General features: G+C 37.9%; 1 protein-coding gene across 2 annotated transcripts in view; it reads right to left on the bottom strand.

Annotated features, from left to right (window-relative positions):
* Positions 1 to 14499, bottom strand: part of LOC131049864 (uncharacterized) — a 268522-nt gene that overhangs the window by 29544 nt on the left and 224479 nt on the right. Inside the window, exon 12 of one of the 2 annotated variants that reach the window (XR_009106814.2) lies at positions 12787 to 13501. The exons of the other annotated variant lie outside the window; for it this stretch is intronic. The gene's annotated coding sequence lies outside the window, so the exon portion shown is untranslated. The remainder of the gene's footprint in view (positions 1 to 12786; positions 13502 to 14499) is intronic. 2 annotated transcript variants of the gene reach the window in all.

The following is a 14499-nucleotide window of genomic DNA, read 5'->3' as shown; positions in this document are numbered from 1 at the left end:
TTATATAATATTAATTTACTCTCATTTGAATATTTCAAGAATATTATTAGTAATAAATATTATTAAATAATAATATTTAATAAATAAATAAATTTCAAATAATTATTTGTTGGTAATTATATTAATGAATAATAATAATTGCTTCATTTCATATGTATATATAACAATTAAGGAGGGGACATGGCACTAAGTAACCTAATTATGGTCTCTTCCCAAGGAGTAGGATGGGAAATAGATACTCTTTATATTCTTTTATGATTATATATATATGTTTGTACATAATCTTCTAACTCATGTGCAGGTTCATTCATCAAGGCGGTTGTAAATAAGGTAATACTGTGCAAGAGAGAAGGGGGGACATTATAGGATCAAGGATAGGTGAAGGTTATCAAATTGAATAAGATGATACAGTTTGACAATATCTCCCACCATCTTCACCTGAAGCGCTTGGAATTGTTGAGTATCAAGAGATATTTCACAAACATTTGTGATGATCTACAAGATGAGCAGGCTGAGGTGGTGACAACTCACTTTTCATTCATCAATCAAGGTCAACACGTCCAGACACATTGAACCTGATGCATCCAAGACTGGAGCAAGTGACACATGTCACTTTATCAAATATTATTTATCCTAGCTAACCTCTTCTCTCATTGGTTCAAATTCAAGAAGGCACATGTCCTAAAAATGTAATTTTATCATATTGGTCAAGCATTATATATTATGTAATGGGTGTAACAGACCCTAATTAGGGTTTCTATCTTTCAATCTTGGCATTGATGTGGATTGGTTCCTGGCCATTCAATTGTATTGAGAGCACTATATAAAGCTTCACTCTCTCATTTGTAAAGGTTAATAGTTAGCAAGAAGGCAGTAGAAGTAGTTAGTATTAGAGTAGAGTAGGAGGAGAAGGCAAAAATTGTTGCGAAGCATGTAAATATACTTTTCATCGAATTTATGGTGAATAGCAGTGTTTCTTTTGCATATTGTATTGTTTCTTGTTGGATCCTCAAGTAAGATGAAGTTCATTGATTGCGATGGAGTAATGTGTGCATGTTGATAATTCCTTGGTTCATACTATTTGTGGTTGGATGATTTTTAGTTACAGTGCATAGTTAACCTGAATATCAAGATGTGCTAAGTTCAATTGTGGATATGTTTATTCAAGTTGCACCACTGTATTGGGTATTTGGGTGAATGTTCATGCTATGAAAACCTTTCATTTCCCTTGGACGATTGCATCGGTTTTGTGTAGTTGTTGGCAACATATGGCGAAGCAAAGCTCGGTTTAAGGAATGCGTCCATCCAAGCATGATCCAATGCTATCATTGATCTCCAGGAGTAGATTAGATTTCTCTAAACCCTCAATCCCTTGTCTTTTTTTTCAAATCAAGTAAAAACTTCATGTTTCGACAGCATTCATGTTCAACATAAGTCCCCTTGTGATTCCAACAATATCCACACGTCAAGCCCTGACAATAGAAACCTTGAAGTCACCTCGTATGATCACATAGTTTAGCATTCAAGAGAGGATAAAATACTTGGTATTTATTTTGTGTTTGAGGTGTCATAAAAAACACATCAACAAGTCCTGTATGTTAGTTTTAATTAGGGTGAAGAGTGGATTCCAATTGCCTAAGGCAACATTGGAATCCGCCCTTAAGGGCTGGGCCCTTTATCTCTTCTAAGGATAACGTGTATCCTTTAGGGCTGAGCCCTTCTCACACCTCTCTAATAAGACCGACCTTATAACTCAGGCCACCCTAAGGGAAACATGTTCCCTCTAATAGGGCCAACCCTATATTACAAAAGACAATTCGCACAAAAAAAGGAATAAAAGAATTGATGTCAAGCCGACCTTAAATAGGTCCCTCGCCACATATAAATAAAGAACAACTTGACCTCATTTACAAAATAATATATCTTCTCTCTCAAATGCGAATCTGCTCTGAAGTATAGCGAACTTAGTCAGTCATCTGCTGTGCATAAAGCGATTCACATCTTCTATCAAGGGATAAAACGTTAGGTGTGATCATCTCCAATAAAAGGGGCGAACTGTTGTCAAGAGTTAGACATCAAAAGTGCAGATCAGCTTGCTGTTTGATGGAGACAAGAGTGCAGATCTAGGGTGCAGACCTAATACTGATCTGCCATCTATATCAGCCCTAAAGTGTGGCCATATCAGACTACCTAAAGAGATAAGTGTTGTAATCAGAATATTGTCTAATTCATAATCAGATCTGAGGATCTATTCTTGTTGGGTTTTTCCTCATAAGAGGTTTTCCCAAGGTAATGTTGTCTTGTCTCATTTTACATCTATTTTGATTGCTCTCTGTCATTCACTAAGTTGAAAAACCTAACAGAAATTAATTCAATTCTAGTTATAAATCTACTTTCTGTTTCTTATTATTAATCTGAAAGTAAAACTAACATCATCTCAAAGCCCAAGGTTATATATTAACTTTTAGATTTCAATAGTCTTTTATTTCCAATTTTCTGTTTCATTTTCAGTCAAAACAATGACAAGGCTGAAAGTTGAAGATAGGCTCGAAGGGGCACTTAACTTTGCTGCCTCGAAGGTTCGCATCCTACTTGCTCTTGAGGAAGATGATCTCCTTCAGTTTGTGCAAGACAAAGAACTGACTGCACCAATAGATCAAGAAGAACTAAAGTAGTTTAAAAGGAATGCCCTCAAAGCCAGAAAGCTCATCATTGATTCAGTCAGAGATCACCTTGTCACCTCTATCTCCAAATTCACTATAGCCAGAGAGATTCAATCATCTAGAAGGTACTTATGAAATCAATAACCTCAGTAGAGCAATTGCATTAAGGCAACAATTACTTCACATTAAAATGGCAAAGGAAGATTCAATTATGTCTTATTTCATGAAGATCTCTGAACTAAAGGATCAACTAGGCTCAATTGGTCATAACATAGAAGACAAGAACATTGTCATGATCTCATTGAATGGTCTCCTAGATTCATGGGATTCCTTCATTCAATCCATAAGTGGGAGATCTGAATTCCCAACCTTTGATCGTCTTCGGAACGATTGCCTTCATGAAGAATCTTGCTTTGCCACAAGAGGAAAACTCACGAGTCCTCAAGTGGATGATCAACATATGCTTGCAACCCAATGCAAGAAAGGTGATAATTGGAAGAAGAATAATCCTAAGAGGCATAGAGAATTTAGACCACCCAGCTCTCAGAATTCTTGGAAGAAGCCAAGAGATCTCTCTCGTGTTCGATGTGACAAATATGGTCACTATGCTAGAGAATGTCAGAATGAACCCACGCAAAGGGAAGCCAACCTAAATGAGGTCTCATAACAAAATGAAGACTTCTTATTCATTTATGCCTTGTCAAGCAGCATACCCTCAGATAGTAACACATGGCTGATTGACAGTGGTGCTTCTACACACATCACAGGCTATCGTGAGCATCTTTCAAACTTAGTAGAAAAGGATACCAGTCTACATGTGGTAATTGGTGATGATGCTCGATATTCGGTAAGAGGTTCTGACACTACCTCTTTAAATTTAAATTCTGGTATTTCACTTCACCTTAGTGATATCTTATTTGTTCTTGGAATTAAAAGAAACTTAATCTCTATTTTCGCTCTAGAAGATAAAGGTTATCAAGTAGCATTTTCTGAGGGTAAAGTCATTGCTTGGCCTAAGAAATCTAGTTTTAAATCTGCTCGTGTTATTGGAAATAGATATGATAGTTTGTATAAGCTCTCCACTAACCCCGTTCAAGCTCTCATTAATGAGGCCCCTGAATCCTGTGAGCTATGGCATCGAAGGCTTGGACACTTACACTTTCAAGCTCTCTCTTCCCTCGAAAGGATAGTTAAAGGTATGCCTAAACTCAGTCAATTTCATGATGATACTTGTAAAGGTTGTGCTATGGGTAAAAATGTTAAAAGTTCTTTTCATAGAAGTGAAAGTAGAGCTAAAGAAAAATTAGAACTTGTTCATTCTGATTTATGTGGACCTATGTCTGTAGCTTCTCCTAGTGGTTGTCTCTACTATGTGATCTTCATAAATGATTTCTCTAGGAAAACTTGGATTTATTTCTTAAAGACTAAAGAATCTGATGAAGCCTTAAGTAAATTTAAAGAATTTAAGGCATTGGCTGAAAACATTTCTGGTAAAAGAATTAAATGTTTAAGGTCTGACAATGGAGGTGAGTATACCTCTGGCAGTTTTTCTGAGTTTTGTGTTGAGTTAGGAATTAAGAGGGAGTTTTGTGTTCCCTACAATCCTCAGAAAAGTGGAGTTGCTGAAAGAAAGAATAGGACTATTGTTGAGGCTGCAAAGGCTATGATCCATGATCAAGACTTGCAGACTTTTCTTTGGGTTGAGGCTTCTAGAACAACAGTATATATTCAGAATAGATGTCCCCACTATGTTCTAAAGAATATGACTCCTGAAGAAGCCTTCACAGGATCCAAACCTGACATCAACCACTTGAGAATTTTTGGAAGTCCTGTGTATGTCCATGTGCCTAAAGAAAAGCGAACTAAGTTGGAGCCTTCTGGAAAGAAGGGGATGCTAGTTGGATACAGTGAATCCTCCAAAACCTTCAAGATTTACATCTCAGGTCAAAGGTATGTTGAGGTAAGTAGGGATGTTATTTTTGAAGAAGATATTGCATTTAAGAAGTCAAAAGGTTCTCCTGTTATTGATGAGGCTAATGATAATCAAGATATGAATGTTGATACTAACCTTGAGATTCGAAGAGATTTTGTTGTGCCTCCACCTCAAGAAGTGCATGATGATCCACCTGAGCCTATGAATCCCACGGATGTACTTGGTGACATTGTTGTTAGCAAAAAGAGGCCACTTTGGGTGAGAAACACCATTAAAGAAGCTAAACGATTTGCAACCCCTAGTGGTACCTTCAGAGAAAGCAAGAGACCTCAAGTATTCTCCAACTATGATGCTTTGATGAACAATCTCATTGAGTCTGAGCCATGCAATGTTGAAGAAGCCCTGAACCATCATGCCTGGAAGTTAGCCATGGATGAAGAATATCAGCCAATCATCAAGAATGATGTCTGGGATATTGTGCCTAGACCTAAAGGTAAGTCTGTTGTTTCCTCTAAATGGTTATTTAAAATTAAACATAATGTTGATGGTAGTATTGAGAAATATAAAGCTAGATTTGTAGCTCGTGATTTTTCTCAAAAGGAAGGCATAGATTATGAAGAAACATTTGCTCCTGTTGCTAGATATACTTCTATTAGAACTATAATAGCCATTGCTGCAGCTAAAGGTTGGAAGCTACATCAAATGGATGTTAAGACTGCCTTCCTTAATGGTGTCATTGAGGAAGAAGTCTATATTGAACAACGTGAGGGTAATAAGATTCATGAAAGAGAAACTCATGTTTGCAGATTAAAGAAAGCACTATATGGCCTCAAACAAGCCCCTCGAGCTTGGTATGAAAGAATTGATAAGTACTTGATAAGTTTAGGGTTTTGTAAGAATAATGCTGATTCTAACATTTACTTTAAATTATCTAATGATGAAATGCTAATTCTGGTTCTATATGTGAATGATTTATTTCTTACTGGTAAAGATGAACTCATTATTAGATGTAAGAAAGAATTAGCTTCAGAATTTGAAATAAAGGATTTAGGTCTAATGCATTATTTTCTAGGTCTAGAAGTATGGCAAAGATCTAACGAAATTTTCTTAAGTCAAGGAAAGTATACTATTGATATTCTGAAAAGATTTAGAATGATGGATTGTAAACCTATGGCTACTCCTATGGAATCTAACTTAAAGAAGTTGAGTGTTTCTGCAGCTAACTCTGATTTTGCAAATCCATCTGAGTACAGACAGTTGATTGGATCATTGATGTATCTAGTTAACACTAGACTAGATATATGCTATGCAGTGGATGCTCTCAGCCAGTTCATGAGCATGCCTAAACATGTTCACCTTGTTGCAGCCAAACACATCCTGAGATACTTGCGAGGCTCAGTTGGCTTTGGGCTAAAGTATCCAATGAAAGCTCCAATAACCCTGGAAGGTTACTCAGATGCAGATTGGGCAGGAAGTGTAAAAGATAGGAAAAGTACTTCAGGCATCTGCTTCAACTTAGGATCTGCAGTGATTTCTTGGGCTTGCAGAAAACAGTCCTCAGTGGCACTAAGTACAGCTGAAGCTAAGTACATTGCAGCAAGTGTTGCTTCTAGGGAAGCAGTATGGCTTCGTAAACTTCTTGCTGGGTTGTTTGGACAACCCTAGAAACCCACAGTCATTCATTGTGATAATCAGAGTTGCATAAAGATGTCAGTCAACCCAGTGTTCCATGACAGGTCAAAACATGTGGAAACTCATTATCACTTCATTCGGGATATGGTGCAAAGAGGCGCTATTCAGCTGAAGTATGTCAGTTCTGATGATCAGATTGCAGATATCCTTACCAAGCCTCTATCCAAGGTGAAGTTTGTGTACTTCAGAGACAGGCTTGGCATTTCGGAAAATGAAACCTTGGTTGAGAGGGAGTCTCAACCTCAGTAATGCATTGTGTTGCATCAACCACCCTCTGCAGACAATGTAAGGTGGTAGTCTTCTCAAGGAGAAGAGTAATTGTTACCTAAGTCACCAGGTTCGAATTCGAATTCGAAGTTCGACAACTTTGAAATTCGAATGAAGTTTGATGAGGGAATAATTCGAAATGTATAAAATTCCAATTAAATTCGCCATATGTAATTTTTAAATTGTTTTAGTAAATATATGTAATATATCTATAAAATTGCCTAAATAGTTTAACATTGATAAATAGATTTGAAATCGTTACAAAAAGATGACTTATTTATAAAATATAAACCATAGGAAACATATGCTAGGGCACGAACGACAAGCAAAAATTGCAAGCGAACTTCTCCTGCAGGCTGCGACTATCACAGGTCCGCAACTACTTCTCCTGCAGACCGCAACTCACGACAGACTGAAGATGTGTTTAAAAAATATAAACAGAAGAAGAAGGCCAAAAAAAAAAATTTTGAAGTTCAGCGAATTTCAACAAAAAAAAAAAAAATTTTAAGTTCGGCGAATTTCGAACTTCAAGGATGAAATTCGGCCGAACTTGGTGACTTAGATTGTTACCATCCTCTGCGGGCAATGTAAGATGGTAGAAAAGATCCTCGCCACCCTCTGCGGGCAATGTAAGGTGGCTCCAGTCTATGCTTGTGTGCCAAATGGAATATTTTTGTTATGTAATTCCATTCTATGCTTGTGTGCAAGATGGAAGTCTACTGGGTTCTGATTATGTAATCCATTCTTTGCTTGTGTGCAAGATGGAAGATAGTGATATTCTGATTATTATCTCTTCTCCCTAATTAAGAGGGAGTGGTAGTTTTAATTAGGGTGAAGAGCGGATTCCAATTGCCTAAGGCAACATTGGAATCCGCCCTTAAGGGCTGGGCCCTTTATCTCTTCTAAGGATAACGTGTATCCTTTAGGGCTGGGCCCTTCTCACGCCACTCTCTAATAAGACCGACCTTATAACTCACGCCACCCTAAGGGAAATGTGTTCCCTCTAATAGTGCCGACCCTATATTACAAAAGACAATTCGCACAAAAAAAGGAATAAAAGAATTGATGTCAAGCCGACCTTAAATAGGTCCCTCGCCTCATATAAATAAAGAACAACTTGACCTCATTTACAAAATAATATATCTTCTCTCTCACATGCGAATCTGCTCTGAAGTATAGCGAACTTAGTCAGTCATCTGCTGTGCATAAAGCGATTCACATCTGCTGTCAAGGGGTAAAACGTTAGGTGTGATCATCTCCAGTAAAAGGGGCGAACTGCTGTCAAGAGTTAGACATCAAAAGTGCAGATCAGCTTGCTGTTTGATGGAGACAAGAGTGCAGATCTGAGGTGCAGACCTGATACTGATCTGCCATCTATATCAGCCCTAAAGTGTGGCCATATCAGACCTCCTAAAGAGATAAGTGTTGTAATCAGAATATTGTCTAATTCATAATCAGATCTGAGGATCTATTCTTGCTGGGTTTTTCCTCATAAGAGGTTTTCCCAGGGTAATGTTGTCTTGTCTCATTTTACATCTATTTTGATTGCACTCTGTCATTCACTAAGTTGAAAAACCTAACAGAAATTAATTCAATTCTAGTTATAAATCTACAACTGTTTCTTATTATTAATCTGGGAGTAAAACTAACACTCTAATCACAATGTTAGCCTCCAAGGACCAAAGTCATAGGATAACTTCTAGAAATAGTTGATGCTTAAAAATGGGACATTATACACTCCTTGCGATCAATGTGCACCTTGACTATGCCAAATAATCCCTATAATGAATATTTTCATTACATTTGAATTTTAATAAAATCTCCATTTTATTAAAATTCTTTGTATCACATATTGTTGGCATATGCACACTCCAATGAGACATTGTAGGTGATTGAAGGTTTTGTCATTGATGGCAACCTTACAATCCTATGACACCGGCAAGGCATTCCACCGGCACTAGCAAAATCAGACTCTACACCGGCACACAGGTCACCGGCATCGGCAGTGAAAAGTAGCATACCGGCACAGAGGCCGATAGGATTTTTGTTGTAATATATTTTGTTTATTATTTGTAAAAATCATTGTAAGCCGACTTGGCAAGTTGTAAAATGAGTCTTATATAAGAGAGATCATTATAGAACATTTTGTAAGGAAGTAATAAAGTAAGGAAGACGAATGTAATTAGGCGAAATAAGGCATACCTATTATGCGAATTATAGGTTAAGGGTTTATGTAAGAAGCAGAGCAGAAACCGGTACTGGATCTGGCATTATAGATGCTATTTTGAAGCAGTACAAGACATTGGATTTATACAATCCATTTTGTAAGTCAGTGAGACTTCCCATTTTGTATTTGAGCAGTGAGCTTTAGGCAGTTCACCTTCCTGCATGTGCAGGCCCCTCTTGTAGCAGTAATATTCTCTTATTGGCCAGTAAGTGAATATTGTGGGTCACAAATCCCACCGAGGTCTTTCCCACACCGGGTTTCCTCGTTAAATCCTTGTGTTATGGTGTGTTTTTCATGTGGTTGTTTTATCTCTGTTTATTGCATTACTTTCTGCTTACCGGTACACAGTAATAACATGCTCTACATGTTTTAAGTTAAGAAAATCTATCAACCAGTTAGATACTGATTCACCCCCCCTATGGTACTCATTTTGGCTGTAGGAGCAAAAGTCTCCTCGTAGTCAATGCCTTCTTTCTGTGAGAACCCACGAGCAACAAGTCGAGCCTTACACTTGTCTAGGGTTCCATCAGCTTTGTATTTTACTTTGTACACCCATTTGCAGCTAATGGGCTTCTTCCCTGAAGGAAGATCAGAAACGGCCCAAGTGTGATTCTTCTGAAGACTCTGGAACTCAGCTTCCATAGCCTGTTCCCACTCAGGTATACCTTTAGCCTCTGAATATGTCTGAGGCTCAAAAACACTGTGTATGTTAGCCATGAGAGCAAAATTGACTGTATGCTATTGTTTGCTCTTATTACGGGAGGTTCTACCCTCAATGAGCTCAGTATCCCTGAGATCACCAATGGTCTTGGCCCACCATTTATGTCGGAGAGTAGAAGTGCTAACATTTGGAGGAGCTGGAAGAGACTCGGGATCAGGAACAGGAGCACCAGGAGGAGAATCATAAAACCTCCCATGATTTTTTTTTTACAGGGACAAAAAATATTTAAAAACCCACAGATAATTTTTTAGGACAAAATTATTAAAACCCACATTTTTTCAAGGGAAAAAAATATTAAAACCCATCAGAATTTTTTTCAGGTAAAAAAATATTAAAAACCGAAACAAACATCGATGCCCATAAGCCATCTTCACTCTTTTCGAGGCACAAAAAACAAGGTACTGAGAAGATGCTAAGTGCACAAAACCTGAGGTACAAGGTTCAATGCACATGCGCTGCTTCCAAGTGTTATAATTTTTCCCATTAAATCACTGACTGCCTTCCAACATCAAGTTGGTCAATGACACCATCTTGCACGTTTCCCAATGCATGGAAAACTAAAAAACTGAGAAGAGGTGCTGGCACATAATTCAAAAATTTTGAATCCCACTGCAAAAACAGAGGCAGATGCAGGTACAGACTTCAAAAAATGAAGTACGGCTAGAATGAGTTTCAAGAAAAAGTTTCCGACTGACCCAAAAATCCTTGCGAAAAACCCAAAAGGAATCTGCTGTCGGAGTCTGGATCCATTGGCTCGAAAATTGAGGCACGAAAATCAAGGCACCCAGAAAATTTTGACGACGACCCAATTGAGATCTCGAAAAACCCACCACGAATCTGTACTCAAAAAAAAATTTCGATTGAATCTGGAGGGTCAAAACCCTAGCCGAAAGTCAAAAAAACACGGGTTTGACCAAGTTGCAGGTTGCAAAAAAAATAGCAGGTCTGTACCGCGCCAAAAACCCTTGCCAGACAGACACAAACAAGAAGAATCCCGTTACAGGGCATAAACACAGTCCAAAACGGACTTTTGAACACAAAAAAAAAATTCGAAAATCTGCAGCAAAACTAAGAGGCCTGAAAAATCTCGGAAAAGAATTCACAAATTCTTTATTCAAGCTCTGATACCATAAAGTAGTGCGAGACATGCAATGGATTTCAAAGAATTGATTCATTTACAGAATGAGCAAGATGCTCATAAATAATACAAGAGTATTTACAAGAATAGCAAGTTTCTAATAAGAAACTGTTGAGAAGATCGTAGAAGATCTTACAAAAATAGAATATACACTATTGAGCATTAATACTAAAATTAACATTATTTTAATATTCTAATAGCACCTTATGGTATAAGAATTGACTTTTGTTTGCAAAATAAAGTCCTGGGGGAGCCGCACTCATTTAGAATGGGGGGACAATTTCATTTTTTAAAACCTAGCATCATGTCAAACATGACCTCTTTTGAAAGGGTCTCAAAGATGTATAGAGACGGTATCAAAATGATTGCTTTTCCAAAAGACCAAAGGGTAGACGATCAAGACTTTGGGCCTTCTCTAACCATTATCCATTCCATCACAATGGTGGAAAGAGATTTTGATGGACTTCATCACAAGGTTACCCAAGTCAAATAGGAAGAAAATGTCATCTTGATGGTATTGGGCAAGCTTACTAAACATGTTCTTTTTGTGCCTTATCCCATCCCTTCATGGATAGCAAATTAGCAAAAGCCTATATAGACACAGTTAGAAGTTGCATTACATCCCAAAAATCATGGTAAATGATTGTAATTCTATATTCACTAGAAATTGTTTTATGAAGTTGTTTTCTTATGTGGACATAACTTCTAGATGATTTCATGTACCATGTGAACAAGTTTCCACAAGCTGCTGTATGGCTTGGGCAAAGATCTGGTGAGTCGCTGAGATAATGAGATTTTGCCCTTCTCCCCAACCCCCTTTTGTCCTCTCACTCACCCATAGCTAGAGCAACAAGGGACCAAAAATCACTCCCACCCACCCCATTAGCTATGAGTGGTGGGCACAACACATGATATGGTAGTATAGACTAACCCTGTGGGTTTGAAACACCTTGGGTTGCATAGAGATGAGCCTTGCCTTCCCAAGATGTCTCCATCCTCTGATGCCATAGGATAGTAGTGGCCCACCCCGAGGTGCTTAGCATGCTCACAATTTGTATTATCACCCTCAATTGGATTTTTGATTATAGATAGTTACCCCCTTGGCCTAGTAGATCCTAAAGCAAGACTTACACATCCATATTACTGTAAGCTGTAAGCATGCTAATTGTTTTCCCTACGCAATCACAAGTTGTAAGTTGTTGCTGGCACAGATCCCTAGAAGAGGCCGTTCCTCATTGTAGGTTGCCTGAAGTATGGCTTGAAGACTTTCTAGGCTGAAGCAACTAACATTTTTGAGGTTTTCTTGCATGTTGGAGGCGCCTTGGTATTAGCTAATGTATTTAGGCCTTTGTCTATTGAATGAATGAGAATTTGAAGAGTTATAGACACTCTCAGCTAGCTAACCTTTATTCCAGGAGCCCATTGAGAGGTGCATGACTGAAAATATATTATTAGCATGGTTATCAATTTTCTGCTATCTGGAGGGGCTATTTGGAGGAGTTGGATGTGTTGGGAACAGTTAGTCACTCCTAGGTGGAGTTTAAATTGGTTTTGGAGGTGCTTTCAATGAAAGATTCCACTTCTGTAGCATATTATCAGACCTGCATCCTCAATACCGAAGTGAATCATGAGTTTGAAGTGTGTATATCAAATATCCCCTGCAGTAGATAGACTGAAAATGCAAGGAATATTTGCTAACAGTTGGCTGTCAAACTGCATATTATGCGGTTTATGTAATTTGTGTGTTATGCTGTTTTGCTGTCTCAGAGTTTTTAGACTTGTTTAAGATCAATGGATGACTAGCAAACAACTTCTAATTGATAGAATAATCGCCTATGATGATTATGCAACTAATTCATGATGTCATTGCATTCATTTGGACACATAACATATATCTACAACTAGCTGACATTTCATCAAAGAATTGCCATGAAACCTTCAATCAACATAAAAATTAGGATGCAACCTTATTCCTCCTTTTATTCCAAAAGACAATGATCAAATAAACTTTACAATGTCCTTACTAATGACCAAAACTGTTGACATTCATTACTCAGAAATTCTGAGGACATGTGACAGCCATGAACATTACAAACTATCTGAAAAGTACATAGAATGATGCCAAAAGAACCTGAAGGAAATCACCTTAGCCTGATAGTTGAAGAAGCAAGCAATATAATGAATTTTGAAGCCTCCAATCTGCCAAGTCGTATTTGTCTCAGAATCGCCCCTGCTGCAATAATGAGGTCTGAATAAATAATTATCAGCTGCTGAGTCTTTACCTTCTCTCCTACAATGATCACCTCCTCTTCTCAAGTGTGGCTATCTTCCTTGGTGAGATACGATGCCAAGATGGAAGACTAGGAGCACATTCGTAGGAAATGGGAGTCTGATACGAATTGTCTTCAGACCTGTTTTGACACTGATTTCTTCTTATTGCTCCTTCAAAATACTCCTAAAAGCATCGCCCTTCATCACCAATACTAGCACTGTCCTCCAATGTATGATGTAATGCTCCAATGATGAAAAAAGAACCAAATCGTGGGTTTGGTGGGTGAAACCCGATTTGTCTCAGATCTGCAATTTAATCAGCTTTCACCTAGTTTTCACCTCCAAATGATCTTCAATGAAATTGCCTTCCTTCTTCAATGGAAATTGATGCATTTAGGGCATCCATTATGATAAGCTGAATATACCATGAAGATGCAAAAAAACTCATTAGGCACAATATGAAAGACTGAGTTGTCTCCCATTCTCAGCTGCAACCCCTCGAAAGATCTTTCACCTCCTCAATTATGCAAATCATAGGGTGTTTTCGTTCCCAAATTATTAGTCTGCAGAAACCCTTGGCTCCACAAGTCTACACAAGAGAAGATATCCAAAGTCAAACAACCAATGATGAACAACGAACCAACCTCCTCTATTTATTTTTTTCTCCTCCAATCAATTGGTTCCTTCTAGATGATTCTTCTCATATTCTTTTGCTACACTTTATTATTTTATTACACATTAATTAATTTAATTGCACTTTAAAATATTATTATATTATAATTAAAGTGCACACGTCTCATAATACGTGTAATCTCCTTATTTCACCATAGAATCAAGTAGACACAAAATGTGAAGCCACAAATCATTGCCGAATCGACCCCCTGATCAAACTCTTTGGCCTACGAGGGTCAAATGACAGGCCAATCCCGCGAATGTTTGCAAACTAAGGAGAAGGGGACATTACAGAAGAGGTGTCTATAGGTATGTCTTCGACTTTTGATCACTTTGGAGTGGTTTGGAGTGTTCTCATGCTGATTGGCATTCTCTCTAGTGCTGAATAAGCTACATACCTGCTCAGTAGTTGATTACAGTGAGTAAACATCTATTCCCTGGCCCATAGTAGCATATTACCATCATCCCCTCCAAGGTATTTCACAGTTGATAACAGTTGGTGTTGTTTAATGCAAGGTTGGCATAGGTGAGAGGAGTCATCATTGTTGTTTCAGACCTGCTATTTATTATTCCCGCGTCTTGCAATAAAATTTAGTGCAGCTGGGTGTGATTGGAAGTTGTTTGATTAGTGCTGTACTTCCCCGCATTTGACTTGAAGTGGTGGAAAGCATGGTCACATTGGCCATGATTTGAAGGAGTTAAGTAGCAAACTTGCCATTTGACAGGGCTGAGACAGTCCTGCAACTCTTGCTTCTGTTATAGCAGACCTGTAATGTTCTCCTTCATGCTCCTAATCAAGGTACTTTGATGTATTTTCCATGTTAGTGTTTAATCCTGGTAGTTGGTAATGAGATTTTAAGTGAATGTACCATTGTATTGCCCAGTTGTTGTAATCAGCATTGTTAAATTAATTTA

This window comes from Cryptomeria japonica, chromosome 5 (assembly GCF_030272615.1).
Source record: "Cryptomeria japonica chromosome 5, Sugi_1.0, whole genome shotgun sequence".
NCBI classification, from domain to species: Eukaryota; Viridiplantae; Streptophyta; class Pinopsida; order Cupressales; family Cupressaceae; genus Cryptomeria; species Cryptomeria japonica.
The sequence above is the reverse complement of the archived record's forward strand: the minus strand, read 5'-3'. Positions and strand labels throughout refer to the sequence as shown.